Source organism: Paramacrobiotus metropolitanus, unplaced genomic scaffold, assembly GCF_019649055.1.
Source record: "Paramacrobiotus metropolitanus isolate TYO unplaced genomic scaffold, Prichtersi_v1.0 Parri_scaffold0000180, whole genome shotgun sequence".
Taxonomy (NCBI): domain Eukaryota; kingdom Metazoa; phylum Tardigrada; class Eutardigrada; order Parachela; family Macrobiotidae; genus Paramacrobiotus; species Paramacrobiotus metropolitanus.
This window is the reverse complement of record NW_026570400.1, coordinates 164,490-182,160: the sequence shown is the minus strand read 5'-3', so window position 1 is coordinate 182,160 and position 17,671 is coordinate 164,490.

Sequence of the window (17,671 nt, the reverse complement as noted above, 5' to 3'; positions counted from 1 at the left end):
ATGCCATACTGAAGCGTACCGATCAACCGTGTCGACACGAAGTCGACGAAGTCGCCGTACTCAACGGTAGGTTGGAGCGGTCAATAGCAGCAGCCTACAAAACGGAACGCGAGCTCGACGAGGCGCATAAAGCCCTTGATGAGGCCAAAAAGGAATTGGCCGACGTGCAAACTGCATTGGTCGAGTCGGAACAATCAGCCGGAGCGTTCCATCAGCAACTCAATACGGCCAACGAAGAAGCCGGGGTCTATCGAGACGAAGTCGATAGATACGTGGTGGAATTGAAGAAGGCCGACGACGAGATCGACCGCCTGACACATAGAGTCGATGAGCTCGAGTCGGAAATCGAACTTCTCTTCACCAGAATGGGACGCCGGTTCATTGATGCGAACGCTCGGGACATGAGCTTTCCTAACCAAAGGACAGCCGATGTCGACCTGGTGGAAGCAAACGCCCAGCTAGCCGACCAGGTCTATGGACTAAATAAAGTCCTTAAGGAGGAACAAAAACTCCGAGCCCAACTGGAATATAACCTGAATGAGGCCCAAAAGGTAAACGAGGCGCAACACAGCCGCATTCTTTACCTGGAGGCTCGCGAAGCCGAGCTGTACGAATTCGGCGAACAAGCAGCAAGTAATCTCACAGAAATGATGAGGCAGATGGACGAAATGGACATCGAAACAAGGTGTCTGAGGGAGGAAAAGAAACACCTGGAACAAAGCCAGGTCGAACTTTCCCCACACCGGGAACAAAGCCGGGTAGAACCTCCCTCATACCGAACGTCCATGGCACAGGATCAACAGCCGTCACGAACAATTAGTGACATCCTGTGGGGAATTGACCCGACCCAGGAAATGGCGAAGAAGGAGAACAACACCTCCTACTTCGTCGGAGTCGTAACAACCGACCCGAGTGTGGGAACAATCCCACAACCACCAGCCGTACCGAGCCCCCCGGAACCGGAACACAATACGTCGACTGCGGCACCACGAGTGCCAACGACGAACGTGGCGACAACGACGTCGGCCGGTGCATATACTAGCACCTCGTACGCGACGCGCACAACAACGTACGCGCCGGTACCTAATGCCAGAGGAGACCGGACAACGGACACCGAACGTCTCCCGATTCAACCACCAAGACCTGGCATGGAGGCATACCGCCCACCACGGACGAATTCCAACCCGAACTTGCTCCGCCAGAACCTGCAGTTCGACTCTGAACGCGGGCGAGCTCGGTCATTCAACATGGCTGACCAGCAGCAGGACGGAAGAAACGGAGAAGACCTCTCCGACCAACAAGGCCGGAGGCCTCCAAACCGACCTACACAAGGTCGGATGCCGGCTCAGGGAACACAGCCCGACCGGTACGGAAGAATCTACGACCAGCCAAGTGGATTCTATCTGCCGGCGCCGAGACAAAATCGAGCGCCCCCTCCACAACAGTATGGAGGACAGCCGCAACAGCCTCGTCACGAAGACCAGGCTCGACATCCGCAACAGGACGGATACAACGGTCATCATGATGAAGCCTACCAACAGGAGGCGTACGAAGACCAACAAGATCACATGCCATACGCCAACCCGCCACCCGCCCCGGTTGCACAACAAGTTGCGCCGGCGGCACCCCGATTCCCCTCGGACAGGACCCAGCACATGTTGCTCTGATCCGCGCAATGACCCACGGACGTCGGCAACCTTTACCGCCGTTTGATGGCGACCACACCAAACTTCACGGGTGGCTCAAGCAGATTCGAAGCCTGTATCGTCAAGCCCAACAATGGTACGAAGACGATCAGACTTTCATGTCCGACTTGGTAGCCCAACTAGATGGCCAAGCGGAACATTGGCATACCCTCGAAGCCGCTGAAGAACCAATCGGCGGATGGCCAGTCAACCTATGGCTGACCAAATTCGAGCATCGATTTGCGGACAAGAACAAGGAGGTGAACATGATATCGCGAATCAATAAACGGATATTCCGTTTCGGCGAAGAAACGCCGGAACAATACTACGACGCGATGATGTTCAGGAAGTCCCAAGTCCCCACCGTCACCGATCAGATAATACTATATCATCTCAGGGAAAACATCCACGAACCCAAACTGCGGGAGGCCCTGGAAATCAGGATGCCGGCAACGCCGATCGAGTTCCGTGACTACCTACGGGACTTCGTTAACGGCAAGGAAATGTATGAGGTGCGGAAATCGCGTGACAGCGACTACGCTAGAGTCCGGGCAGCAATACCTGCACCTGTTCCGACTCCACCTCCGGCGATACCACAACAGACTGCGTATCAGCCACACATGATGCCGGGATATCAAACTCCGACGGCACAGTACGGACAACTAAGTCCGGCTCCGACGCCACCGGTGCAACAAGCACCAGTCCAGCAACAGACTTGGGCAGGCGTGACGGCAGCAAATCCGAATCCCCCAGCACCTGGAGTTGGAGCCCCCGTTAACAACTACGGCGGCCCAGGTTATAGCTCGGGCGGTAACCAAAGCAACACAGGTTTTGGTTACGCACAGAACTCCAACCAGGGATACTCCGCATACGGACAGTATCCTCCACAAGGATACGGCGGCGGAGGTCACGGTCGCGGTAGAGGACGTGCCGGCGGGAGTCGCGGCCGTGGAAACTTCCCTAACCGCGGCGGAGGCGGCAACCAACAAGGGAACCGACCTCCCCAGGCACAACAAAGTGCCCGGCAAGGAACAACGTACGTCGACAAGATGGAGGCGGCCTTCTTCCAGTGGACGAAGGACAAGACCTTCAGGTGCAGGCACTGCATGTTTAATAACCATGACGAGTCGCGCTGCATATATGGCTCGGACGACAATCCGAACCTCCGGTGGTACGACGACTGGTACCGCCGATACTCGACGAATGGCCCGGTTGGCTCGGCTAATCCTTTCTGGAAGGACATCGTGCCACCGCCGCGCCAACGCCAACAGGCAGGAGGCTCGGGTAGCCCCGGTAACGGAAACCGGTCGCCCGGCCAGGGGAATGGCGGAAACCGCAACAATAGCGGCGGGAACCAACAAGGTTCCCCGGCATACAGAGAACCGTTGTTGCCCCGCCAGTCACTGAACTCGACGCCACCCAACAATGGGCCGGCTCGGAGTAACTCCCCGGGAAACGCCCAAGGTCGATGAGCTCCGGTGACTCATTCGACCTCCAACATCCGACCGAACCACCGGACAAGGATAACCCGACTAACCAACCGCTCACTTACCGGAACGAACTGGATTTCCCCATAACGGTCGAGGAGGGCACTCAACAGATAGAAGCCATCCTCCAACTATTTGGACTGAACGCGAATAGTTCAATAGACGACTTCGCAAAGGCGATGTCGACCTCCACAAAGGAGGTAGAGGCAGCTCGGAAGCTAGCTGCTCGGCTCGGCGTGTATGTTAACAATGGCACCGTCGAAGCTTTGCCCGGAATACAACAAGTACTCCAGGCAACCTACCCAGCGCATCAACTTGGCGCTGAAACGTCGGAGGTCGGAACGCAAGAATTGTCCGACCTAAGCAGCGCAAACAATGCGACTGCGCCGTCCGTCACACAAAGTGACGTAGTACGGCCCGGCCACGGAAGTTGGACCGGATTGCCGGTGAGGATAAACTCAACCGAGCCGCCCAGACGAGGCCCAAGACGCGGAGGACCGGGACGCCGATTCAAGCACAGGGGCAACAGAAACTTCCCCAATGTATCATCCGAACGCGCAACGGATAGATACGCTGCGACAATGGCAGCCATCGACCTCACCGAAGAATCGGAAGGAGAAGTCGAAGAATGGGAAACAGTCCCATTGGAAGCACAGGTACCCGTTTACTCTCGGCCGGGAGAAGCGGACCTCTTCCAGCCAAAAGAGCGACCAGCCAGAACGATAGCCAGTTCTCGAACATTCCTCAACATCGACTACATGTGGTCGAAATTGAGACCAACAGACGACTCAATCGAGGAAAGGATATTGACTCAGGCACAACGGTTCGGAACCGCCAAACTACCGGAAGACGGAGTAGCTAACCGACCCGAGGTACAGGAAGCGGGAGAAGTCGGAGTCGAACTTACACAAGGTTCAACTCAACAGCCAGCCGACCACGGACCGGTGTCACTAATTCCCGTCAAACCAACGGTGCGGGAAGTGACATTCGAGAAAGGAACACATAAGAAACCGAAGACAGTTCGAGCTTGGACACACGAAATCCAAGTCGGATCCACGCCCACATTGGCGATGTTAGATACCGGAGCGGAGACTTCGCTCATCGAACAACGGTTTTGCGAGAGGAACGGTGTAACGATGCAACCCCTCGGACATTACACCAAAATACTCGGTGTAGGCGGACAAGTCGCCTTCATGGTGTCTCACTGCTGTACTGCACCTGTAACAATGCAGGGCTTTACTAGCCACCACACATTTCACGTCCAGCCGACCGAAGCGGACATTCCAGTACTGCTCGTATGCGACTACCTACATTCGAAGTTCACCTTCGTCTTAACACCGATCCCTAAAACGGAACAACCGGTAGGAACGACGGTAGTGCAATCTATCCCGATACCAGAGGCATCGGGCGAGTTACCAAGTGAAGCAAGGATAAGTCGGATTGATCAACCGTCGGACCCTTCGCGAATTCGCCGTGGCTGCCGGAATAACAACCGGACTCTGCTCGAGGAACTTAAGCTGCACAACGCCATTGAAGCGTACGAAGGACGGAAAAACACCGGCACACTACGACCGGCCAAGACAGTACTGAAGTCTATCCCGATACAGAGGCATCCGCTGAAGCGGATGCTCGGAACTTAGAAGAGTTGCAACAAAGGTACCGAACTTGGTTCTCAGGAGCTCGACACTTTCTCGACCAACGGACGTTGGAGATGGTGACCACTCTGCGACAGAACTGAGCGGTAACATATGAGCAAATACGGGACGCACAACAAACGTGTGAACCCGTAATCGCCCTCATGAACGACATAGAGGACGTAGCATGGGAATGGGAGGACGAACGAATTCCGATCCATCGACAGTACATGGAATACGGACTTCCCGTCCCATGGCCTTTGGAAATGCCCTGCCAGGAACTAGGCTTTCAACTTTTCGCCTACATGCAGCGAGTTCAGTTGCACGGAGAATCGTCAACGACTGCATTCTGGCAACGGTATGGCGAGGACACCGCTATAACGCGACATGTACCTGACCCATTACCGCCAATTGAGGAGCATACTCCGACCACAGTGCACTTCGTGAGTAGCCCACCGAAACCCCAGGACGATGTAATCCTGGAGGAAACTGATAAACCTTACCAGTGTACCATCTGCAAGGATAACATTGACGGAGTGGTACAGGCCATGAAGGCTCATCACGACTTAACTTGGTCGGACGACAGACCGTCGTCACCGTCACCCCCGCAACAGGAACGGAAGGTAGACCGCTTTCGGAAGCCCCAACAGACGCGCATCCAATGGTTGAGCGACATAGGCTCACAACCAACCGACCTTGAGAATCAGGACGGAGTAAGTCGACCTACCCAAACGACGGAGCAAGTTGACCAAGCTGATCCGACCACAAAGGTCGAAGTCGGTAACACACCGCAAGTCGGACAGGAAGACGGAACAACCGTCGAAAACGAAGATTACCAGTCGGACGACTCGGACATACAGAGTACGAGTGACTCGGCGGACACCGACTCCGATAACCGACCTTCGGAAGAATCCGAGGAAGAAAACGACGAAGAATTCGCTCCGTCAGTCCGACACTGTAAGACGGACAAACCGAGCGTAAACGACTCGGATGATTCGTCATCGGAGGACGAAGAACCGACCTACGATGTCCGAGTAATTACGGCATTGCGGACTATAGTTCACACAGAATTTATAGTCGAGCAACCGGAACAAACCGAACAACCTAAGCCGGTCGACTCCGAACAACAAGAGGAACTCGACCAACTTAAGGCTTTGTGGGAATTCGGAGGAGGTAAACCGGAGGAAGACGATTTCCGACCTCCAACTATAGTCGTCCAGCAGTTGTCAACCGAACAACCGACCTTGGCTAACTTAACCGACCAACAGAAGTCGGAGCATTTCAACACATGGAAGGCACGAGTCGCCAAAGTAACGACGATCGAAGAGCTGGACTTGGACAACAAATGCCCAGAAGTCCACCACCTAAAGCTGGATCCCCACGTAGAGACGAAAGCGCTAGACCGACAGGTCGTCTTCAAAAGCGAACGAGTCTCTCTCTCACCATGGTCAACATGTTCGATCAAGGTACGGACGGCCAAACCAATGGACCCGAGAAGACCAATTTACTTCTCTACCCTACAACGGTTAGTCCGACCTATTCGGCCAATCGAAGCCAGGATCGACATCCGACCGACAAACGACACGGCCTGGATAAACATTCAGAACACGACTCACCAAACGAAGGTGCTGAAGAAGGGTGTACGACTTGGCCACATGCAATACGCTGATTTTTTCGAACCAGAAATCAACAATGAATTTGTTGAATGGGAACTCCCACACAGAGTGGCGAAGACTTGGCCCCACACACGGGAAGTGAAGCCAAAACCCCAGTTCGAAATTTTCGAGGCAACAGGAGTTCGATCTCAACGGAAAGTCAAACTCATCCCTCGAGCCGTAACCATGGTAGAAGTCGTCCTGGACGTACCGGTATCCAAGGACCAAAAACTGATGTACCTCGGTGAATCCGACCCCAAACGAGACGGAATCAAGTTCATGGACGGCGTAACCAAACATGACGGGAAACGATTCACCATCATGGTGGCTAACCACACCCATCGCGAAGTCACCTTACGCAAAGGTGCACAGATGGGCCGAGCCGAAGCATTCACTATGATGACGGACGACCAGAAGGTCGAAGAAGCACGAGTCAACACGGCTGAAGTCGAGCAGGAAGACGCGGAGTCCCAAGAGGAGCGACGGATAATCATAGACCCCATGAACTTTGGTAAAAATTTAACCGACGAGCAACTAGCCAAACTGAAGGCAGTTGCATGGGATTACCGGACCGTATTTCCGACCTCGAAGAAACCCTATGGAGACGTCAAAGGGGTAACACATACCATTGATGTCCAAGGGGCACAACCGATTAAGATGAACCCCACCAGGACAAGCTGGAAAAGACGTGAATTCATCCAAAAACACGTGCAAGAGATGCTCGACCAAGGAGTCATCGAACCGTCATCGGCTGCATGGAGCTTTCCCGTCGTCTTAGCCGCGAAACGGAACGGAAACGGCACGGTAGGAACACGCTTCTGCATCAACTATATAAAGTTGAACGCCGTGACAAAGAAAAACAACTACCCACTACCGAACCCGGACGAGCTACTGGACCGATGCGCCGGAATGGAGTATTACGGCAAGGTAGACTGTCAGTCCGGCTTTTGGCAAATCCCTATGGACGAACAATCTAAAGACTACACGACCTTCGTAACACCCGACGGTATGTGGAGATTCAACCGTATGCCGTTTGGAGTCTGCAACGGACCAGCAACTTTCCAAATGCATATGGACAAAATCACGGCATCAGCTTGGAAGAAGGGTGTGTTAGCCTACATAGACGATATCATCTTCTTCGGCAAAACGTTCGAAGACTTCCTTGAGGCTTTCCGAGCAACTCTCGAATGCCTCCGCGATGCTGGTTTTACGGTCAAACCCTCCAAATGTGAGATCGGAACGGACAGACTACTGTTCCTTGGGCACGTCCTTAGCAGGAACGGAATCCAGACCGACGACGAGAAAGTGGCCTGCATTGCAGAACAAAGCTGCCCGAGAACTGAACGGCAACTTAGGTCGTTCCTCGGACTGGCCAACTATTATCATAAGTTCATCCAAGGATACGCTCAGAAGACATCGAAAATGTACGAGCTCCTACGGAAAGATAAGAATATAAAGCTCGATTGGACGGAAGCCCACACGGCAGAGTTCAACGACATCAAGAAGGCGCTAACAAAAGCACCTGTACTGGCGAAGTTCGACCCGACCAAGAAGACCGTCATCGAATGTGACGCAAGCGGAGCCGGACTTGGCGCGGTGATCTCACAAGACGATCATCCAATTGCCTACGCCAGTCGAGTCCTACGTGGACCGGAACTCAACTATGGAGTTACCGAATGGGAATGTTTGGCCGTGGTATGGGCGGTGCAGAAATTTAAGCACTTCATCGACCACGGACCATTCACCGTAAGAACGGATCACCGAGCATTGCAGAACCTGCTCCGATGCGAGTCGAACCGACCAGGCATCAACCCTCGACTAACGAGATGGGCACTGGCTTTACAAGGACGGGACATAATCATCGAGTATAAGCCAGGAGTTTTCTGCGACAATGCGGACGCCCTGTCGAGATGGCCACTCGAACGTAGTGAAGACAAAGATCCACACGAAGAGTTGGACCAAGTCCCTAACTTCGAGGACTTTAAAGACGAAATTAGAGTCTGCACAATAAGGACTCTTAGACGTCTGAAGGCAAACGCCTCAAAGAAAAGGAAGAAGGATCTAAAGGAACCACCGAAAATCCCCCTTCCACCGGTTCTCCCCGGATGCAACGTCATAGCTGACTGGGACGACTTGAGTACCGCAGAGGTTCGGGTCATTAATATCCCAGCACCGAAGACACCGGAACCGAACATTCGGACCGTCAACACGGCGGAAGATGACGAGTTGGAAGTCGAAGAGACGCTCCCACCTCCACCCGAACCAAACTTGTAACTTCGGAAAGCGCAGTTACGAGACCCGCAGCTACGCAAAATCATCGATGAACTGGAGAATCCAGAGAAACTCGACCACAAGTCGAAACATCTGGAACATTACCAGATGGCGCAAGGAGTACTGTACAGACTGAAGACGATCAACACAAAGTTGGAACGTTGCCTCTGTCGTACCACTTTTCATGTGTAATCAAATCATCCGATCACTCCACGATGGGAAAACCGGAAACCATTTCGGACGGGAGAAGACGATCGAAGCGCTAAAGCTGCGTTACTATTGGCCACGAATGAACACTGATGCCATTGCCTATATTGAGAAATGCCGACAGTGCATCATGACCAACAAGCAACGACGCCCACCACCCGGTAAACTCCAGAAGATGGAAGTCGGTGAAGCTTGGTATCGCATCTATGCGGACTTCAAAGGTCCTCTTCCTCGGACGGAGACGAAGGGATACCAGTACATCGCAGTGGTAACCGACCAGCTGACGAAGTTCACCGTAGCCCGGGCAACGAAGACGAATACCGCGAGGGAATTCGAACGGTTTTTCGTCAAAGACGTCCTTTTGAAGTACGGAATGCCGATCTTCATCCACTCGGACAGAGGGACACACTTTACAGCGAGGACGTTCGCTAAGGTCGCACGGATCTTCGGCATCCAACACACACTTGGAACCGCCCATCATCCGGAAGGACAAAGACAAGTCGAACGGCAAATGCAAACGATTTGGGACGGAATAAGGAAGTTCTGCGATGTAAAAGACGGACACCGATGGCACAGAGCCTTGGATTATGTCGTCTGCGGAATGAACCGAGCCGTCCATGCCGCGACTAAGTTCTCACCGTTCTACATCTTATATGGTCGAGAAATGACCATGCCACAGGACATAGTGGCCGGAACGAATACACCGGAAACCTTTACGGATAAGGAACATTATATCCGACGGATAAAAGAACGACTTCAGCGCTCGCACGAGATTGCTCGCATCAACATTGATGAAGCATTCGAACGGAATGCCGAGCATTACAACAAGAAGAAGTCGAATCCGACCTTCAAACCGAGGGATAAGGTAACTGTGGAATTCCCGACCAAGGACCCGACTCGGAAAGAACGCTACGATGGAGTTTGGACGGTCATCAACTATGTTGGCCCCAACAATTTACTCCTTCGATGCGAAGACGGACGTGAAGATACGGTAGCCGTCGACCGAGTTAAACATTGCCGAGTCGAGACAAGTCGACCAGCAACTCGGTCAACCGGCCCGGTAGCCGACCCAACAGAGGGGAAAGCTACTCGGAAGCCGAAGACAAAACCGGAAGAAACCGTCGAAAAACCATCGGACCCGACTAACGACGTGGATAAAACTGAACCGAAGGTAAAGAACAAGCGAGGTCGACCTCGGAAAAAACCACCGACCGACTTCGAGACACCTGCACTGAAGGAACTTCAGAAGCAAGATGTGATAGCAGCTGAACCAGTACCGACCTCGGAAGAAGTCGCCGAGAACAAAGTTCAGTCCACCACCGAGCGACCGAAGAAGTCGGATGATAAGTCGGAAACGCCGGTTCAGCCAGCCAACCAACCAGTAGAAGAAACGAAGCCGGCGACAAAGCCAGCTCGGAAGAAGAGGACGGTGAAGAAAACCGACTCGTCGGCACCGACTACAGAAGTCGTTATAGCTGACTCGGCAGTCCAACCGACCAAGCCAAAGCGCAAGTACACGAAGCGGAAGGTCGACTTACCTAGCACATCGGCGCCGACCACGGAAGTCGTAGCTCCCGACCAGGCAGTCAATTCGACCAAGCCGAAACGGAAGTATGGGACAGCTAAGAAACCGAAGTTGACAGCTCAACAGATGCTGGAGGAAACGGAAGTCGCTGAAGACGAAGCCCATAAGGAAATCCTCGAACGAATTACCGAAGGACGGGCAGACTCGGAGAAACCAGTCAAAACAGCAAAACCCAAGACACCCAAAACAGCAGTCACAACAGAACAGACTCAGTCATAGGGCCATAGGTGTAAAACTTAGAATAAGTTTTAGGTAGCTTAACAGTAGCCAGGTATAGATGGACCTTTGGTGTCGAAATGGAATCTCTTTAGTTGACCGGAACATCTTCAGCTGAATGTACGGGAGTTGGTAGAATTCTAACGCGCCGTATTTCCTTTCCTTGACAGCAAGCAACAATGTCAGGCCGTCATCGACACGACCCACCTTCCAGCGGATCTAATAGCGGACGTAGTGGCAGCGGATCGAACCGATCACAGCCCTACCCAACTTCCTACACCAGTCATCGCTCGACATCGCGATCGGATAATTCGCGGTCGGCCGCACAGACGCCTTTACCGCAGACTCGTACGGAAGAGCATCGAACGGAAGCCTTTACGGTGGACTGCCAACAGTGTATGGATAATGCGACGAGGGACAACAACAGATTGCCCTGCGCCTTATGCATCGTTTCCTTTACGAATGAACGAATTACCGACACCGGAGCGCAACACCGAGCTCAGGCGGCGGCACTTTACCTAAATGTTGTCGCTGGCAACCTGAGTGCATACCGGTATTTGGCCGGCAGAGAATACCTGATCAACCAACTGGAGTCACACGAACAGGATAACTTGGCCACAATCCAGCGGCAACGAGCCCGCGATCCTAGATGGGAAGAATCTCGACCACCAGTCTTAACGAGTAGACTGTTCGAATATCGTCAGATGCTGGACCTGCAGCGTCAACTCGACGACCAGAAGAAAATTAAGGAGGTCGATAGACAGATCGCCACAATGCGAGTCCATCCACCACCGACCGACTACGAACCGGAAATTAAGATTCGGGTACAGACACCCACACAGGGTCCCCCGACAGCTGGAGAGTTGATCCCCACCATACGCGATGTTTTCGTCGGAGATCCGAACCGACCGATGACGGGCGCATCTATAACGATGATGATGAATATGCCGGACGGAACTCAACGGCCAGTCACTTTCACACCAGCAACTCAGGAACAGTTGATGGCAATCCCACACAGGGCAACGCCAGTAGTCGTCCAATTGTTTCCCAACAGATTCCTCAATCCGGAACTCACGGAAATCGTACTCAACCGGCAGCTCAACAACAGCAGCGCCGGCCGAGTAAAAACCTTGCGGGACATGACCTTCGACATAGGATCGGCCCGGTCGATCTTCGAGACAGAATCGAAGAACAACGAGCCGTAATCCGACAAGCTGGAAAGGAGCCAACCAGAGCTCCACCAGGGAAACGAACCGGATCTGGAGAAACGGGAATCGGACTTACGGTCGACTTAACAAATAAGTCGAAACGTAATTTTGTCCCACCCGACCAGCAGCTGGAAGCTCAACAAGCAGAACCAGCGGCCGAAGTCCAAGCTGAACCAGCAGCCCAACAAGAGCAAATGGACGTTGATGTAGCCGACCAGATGGCACAACTACCACAAGTGGAAGTGCCGATCCGAGAAGACCCTCGCTACGACCGCGCCCGACAACATGGAATTGGGGTCGTCATGCTACATCCTACAGAACGGACAAACCACATCATGAATGTCATGAATTACGAGGAACGGAACCGACCACAAATTTGGCGGATGGTAGAAAACCTTCGTCAATTCCTCGTCCGATCCGGATATCAGACGCTGTTCGAGCAGCATCAGTGGCGATCCGACTTCAACATGAACGCGCACACAGCGCCGAATGTTGAACACCCGTACACACGATCGAATGCGTTACCGTCGATGACCGATCCGGTTCTACTGAACGTGCCGCTGTACAGCCCGGACGGAACACGCGCGAACCAACTAGGAGCTCGGGAATACTCCCATGACGAGTTGGAGAATATTGCCCAGTTCGTCATCACGGACGCCCACCCAGCCTTTGTCATCACCGCGGCTCGGGCAGCACTGGATTTAACCCAGTACCTCCCAGAAGGAGAAGTTGACATGGCCCAGGACGAAGTCACGGCATTTTTGCGATTCATTTTCGCAGCCCGACTTGGCAACTACTTTTGCCATTATACCCTGTACGGATTGTACCAGAACGAAATGATACCAGCGGCTGTGGAGACCCTCGTAGCCCAACTTGGCACACCGATGAGAAGTGTTATCCTGGCTGTCTGGATGCGCGACTTGCTGTACACCCATGAACGGTATGCGGCAAAGTATGCCTTTCGTGAGGATCACGTAGATCCCAGCGACGACGCAACTCGGTTCATCAGCTGGTACCGCGAAAGAAAGACTTTGCCTAGCGGATTTAACTCGTCGCCCTACGAACCTTGGATGTCGGACGACATAGCACCCGGCGCACGACCGTATGCGCTGCGGCTCCGGAAACAGGCGGCCAGGGAATCGAGGAAGGGTAGAGCGGAGCGTTCAGGCCAGGAAACCGATGAGACCGACGAGATGTCTCAGCGTGGTGGCTCGGCGTCTTGTAAACCAAGGGACCCAACCATCCGGCCACACAACCGACCTGGCCCGGACGACGATGAAGAAGAAGATTACTTCGGCGGCGATAAACCTGTCGAAGTCCCACTCAGTTAAGGTCGAGTTCCCACACTGGAACTCGATCCCCCATTTGGAATAACTTCGGGGACCTGACTGAGAAACAGCCTAGCTGAGAAACAGCACCGTCGAGAAACGACTTAGCGGAATGGATACTCCTCTTTAATTCTTTTCATGGAAACCGACTAACCATGTATACAGCGGACGTCAACGATGACTTTGCCAGAACGCTGACTACACAAGTCGGCCGGATTCTTTGGTTGGACCCGGAAACGCGTGGTCACACCTGGGTATTTCGGTTCTTTCACCGTACCGGGACGTCCCTGAAGGAATCCCCTGGAACGAACCGAGCAAACCGACCACGGTTCCCCAGCACGGCACGAACAGATCGTCAACCACGTTCTGCGATTATCGGAGCCAACAGAAGCCCCAATCCGCGTTACATGGAGATCACTCCGGCCAACCGACTCCGGAGAAAAAACCGAGAGGATTACGCTAACATGGCGTTGAACACATCGCTGCGTGTTCAACGCCATGTTTGCCAAGCACCCGTGGCCAACCTCGGAACCGGGTAGCCGAGCAGCCTTCACCATTGTAAACGGCGGAAATCCCTCGGCCGAGTCGCCAACAGCGCAGGAATACTCGGATTTGACTACGCGTACTTGAGTCGACCACAAAGGCCGACTTTGTACTTTCCTCATAATTTGGAGACACTGCGGACATAGCTGCATCAGCCGACCACACAGGTCGGTTGTGCAAGCCGACTACACAAGTCGGCTTTGGAAACGATTGCCAGATCGACTAACGAGAAATCGACATCATAGCCGACCACACAGGTCGACCATGGCGGCCAACAGAAGTCGATTATGGAGAATAGATGGAAGCCGGCAGTAGTTACGTGGCAATTCAACCGGATTCTCCGTTTGAATCCAGACCTACAGGCTCTGTACCTGGAGATCAACCGCAGTCTCCCCCGGGCGATATCGGGTAAACCAGCCGATTCACCGGTGACCACGACTACGCGCGTCTTTGAACGTGCTGCCATTCCCTGAAGAGGAACAGCGACGGTGATTTGGCCGCCACTCCAATGACTCCGCCGCGACCTGCTTCCACATGTCTCAAATGGAACATCCTAGGCAGACCGAGTTAGAACACTCAGCCTGCACCCCTCAACGAATCCCCGATGGCGATGCCTACCTGCCCGCAACAGTAACGGCCAGTTGGACAGCGTCACCGGCAAAAGAAAAATTTCCCCGTGGACGTGAGTTGTCTACCCCCAACAGAAGCGGCTAGGCGTCTCAGGTTCGCGGCAAAACAGAATGGAAGAATCGGATCTGACGACCTCAGGGACTTCCATGTGCATGAAGTTTAAACCAAAGAGCTCGTCTTGTCAACCGGGGCCACAAAGACCCTTAGCGTTGTGGCGAGCGCAGTGCATGATGAAACACCAGTCAATCGGCCAACAGATGCCAAGGAACTTCTACCTCGTAAGACTCGGCGACCCAGAAGCAAGTTATTCGGATTGACCGACCTCAACAGTAGCTCGGATCCGACCTGGAGTTCATGTCAGAAATTATAGAAGGAACGGAGTTGTGCTGCCGAACATCCTTCTGCCAGTCCGAACTGACCGAAGGATGTCCCGACACCAAGGACCCGGCCAACTGTAGCCGAATGCACAGAACTCCTAAGAAGAAGTTGACAACCACCAGATGGAAGTCGGAGAATTTATCAGAAGTAGGAAGCCGACCTCCTAGCCGAAGAATTTTGCCTTTTTCGACGGGTGAACACACAGTTCGTCCGACCTAAGGAAGTCGGAAGTCAGCCGACCTTGGAACTTCGATAAAGATAGCCGACCCCAAACGAAGGTCGGAAGTGACCGAATAGAAGTCGGAAGGAGACTACAACAAGTCGGCAAAGGCATTTGGAAGTCGAGAACCGACCTCCTAACGGAAAAATTTAGCCTTTGGACGGATGAGCACACAGTTCATCCGACCTCCCAAAGTCGACCATAACCGACTACAAGTCGGAAGTCGCCAACTCGGTCAGCATGACGGAAGAAGAACAACAATCGCCTGCGGTGGACGAATTCGACTTGAAGGAACTGCTTAGCCCCACATGGGCATGTTATTGTAGGTTAACCCCAGTCGACCTCCAACGGATAGGATTACCGACCTCGACCGAAAGTCGGATAACAACGGAACATACCGGATGGAAGTCGACTAGACATTTCCATCAAAACAACCCATGATTTCCGACCGGACCTTCGAGCCAGTTCGACTCGGATAACTCCAAACCAGGCTCGTGGTAGCAGATTGAACGGTTGTAATCGACCACTTTCTAACGGAACTGCTGTACATGACGACCACACAGGCCGCATGACTTACATACAGCTCTTTCCGACCTGGACTTTAGCAATTCGGAACATAGCCGAATTTCCCCCAGCCGCCGGTCGACTTACCGGTAGGCCGACCTTGGTCAAACCGACCTCGGCCCTATTCCCCATTCAGAGAGAATGCCTCGGCATTTGCAACCGCAACAGTGCCTCTCTATCCCTAACGGAAGGATACGAGTCGGAAGTAAGTGTTTAACCGTGCTTATCCGACCTCGGCGAATGTAACCGGTTATGACGGGTAACCCGGGAACTGATGCCTCGGACCCAACTTACCGGATGAAATTGGACAGGAGACCCCGTGGAGACTCAATTGCCCCGTGGACGTCATCCTAGTCGGAATAGGACCCCCGGACAGATTTTTGCATTTTTTTTTAGTATTTTTCTCTCTCCTAACAAACGGAATTGTATTTTTCTAGTTCGATCTCTTTAACAGATCTGTTTTGTAACCCCTTTTGCTCACTGGAATTGTGATTAAACTTTATTTCATACTTTCTTTCGCGCTGTACACAACTTTCATTACATTTTTCTTTCACATTGTTCTCCGCTGCCAACAGAAGCAAGAAGCCAGCCAACAGAAGCACCACCGGTCCAACGAAATGCCCGAGCGGCTTCCGGATTTTTCGGCCGTGAGTGGCTTCCACTCATGGGTTCGGAAGTGAAGAAGGGACGGTCGACCAGACACCGGACTCCCACTGCCAGAGGACGCGTACCAGCGACCCCACATTGGGTCCGACTGGAGAGTTGTGCGGTACTGGTGCGGTACCGAGTCGGAGCATCCTTCGCAGGAGCTCGGATTCCTGCCCAGAGGCATGTCAGAGGCGTACGACTGTGCCTGGTGCGTACGGTCCACACTGGACGTACTGGCACTCATACTTGCCGTTATCGCCTCTCTCGCTGTACGTACGTGTGCTGCTGCACTGCACTCATATCCGCTGAAGCGGATATACGCAGCGCATACACTGAGCCACACTTGCTCTCTCGTTCCTCTCTCGCAGTATGACTCAGCGTTCATACGCTCGCGTTGGATTGAGTCCAGTCTGCGCATCATCACACAGCTGATGGCACACAGCACGTGCTTGCCGGCAGTTGCTTCTTTCACGCCTTGGCGAACGCTCAAGAGCTTTTCTAGCACTCACTTGCTTGTTTAGCCATCAGTGCTTTGTTCTTGCATTCCCTGCTATTACGCAGCATTGTTCCTTTATTTGTACAATAAAGCTCACTCGTGATCTCCTCGCGCTTGCCTGTTACAACAGGAAAATGATTTCTACAGGAATACAATGCTACTCTGAAGGAAATCGCTCATGTGCGTCGAGAACTGTGCGTCTCGAAGCGACTCTATGCACCTTACAGCTAGGCAGTCAAAATAGTCCGAGCGTTAATAATAAAACTGCATACAGTACTTTTAAATCAAATGAAACTTTTATGGAATTTCACTAACACGTACCCATCACTAGGACGTGCCCATTCTGGCTCGTGCGCCGGTCTGCGGCACCCCTTGCGGATTGACCATCATGTTGCGGGCGCCGGGACCGTCAACGAGTTATCTGTACGATACACTGGACGCGGTAATTTCCTAACAAGTATTTTGCCAGCTCCCGGAATTTTCTGGAGATAATGAAGAATTAATTTAGCCTATGAAGTAACGAATAAAATATGGTTAATATTACGTTTTGTACAGTGAAGACGGTTAAATTGTAATAATCTGTATTTGAAGGAAATCATTCTTTTGATTTTTGTTTGCTTTACGCTATTAATTCTCGCTGTACGTATATGTGGTAAAAATGAACTGGTCAGACACGTGGATTATGCCATAAGTCGCAGCAATTTTTCCTTGTAATTCGGATTTTTAACACACTTTTGCACGAAATAAAGCTACGGGACTGCCGCGCTATGTACGTAACTACATATAATGGCGTTTCTTGTGCTAAAATAAGGGATATCGGCGTCAGTAGAATCGTCGGTAGTCGCGTCAGCAGTACTTAATGGTCAGTTGCGTAACTTGCATCGTATTCTACCTGCGCAGTACTGTACTGACTATC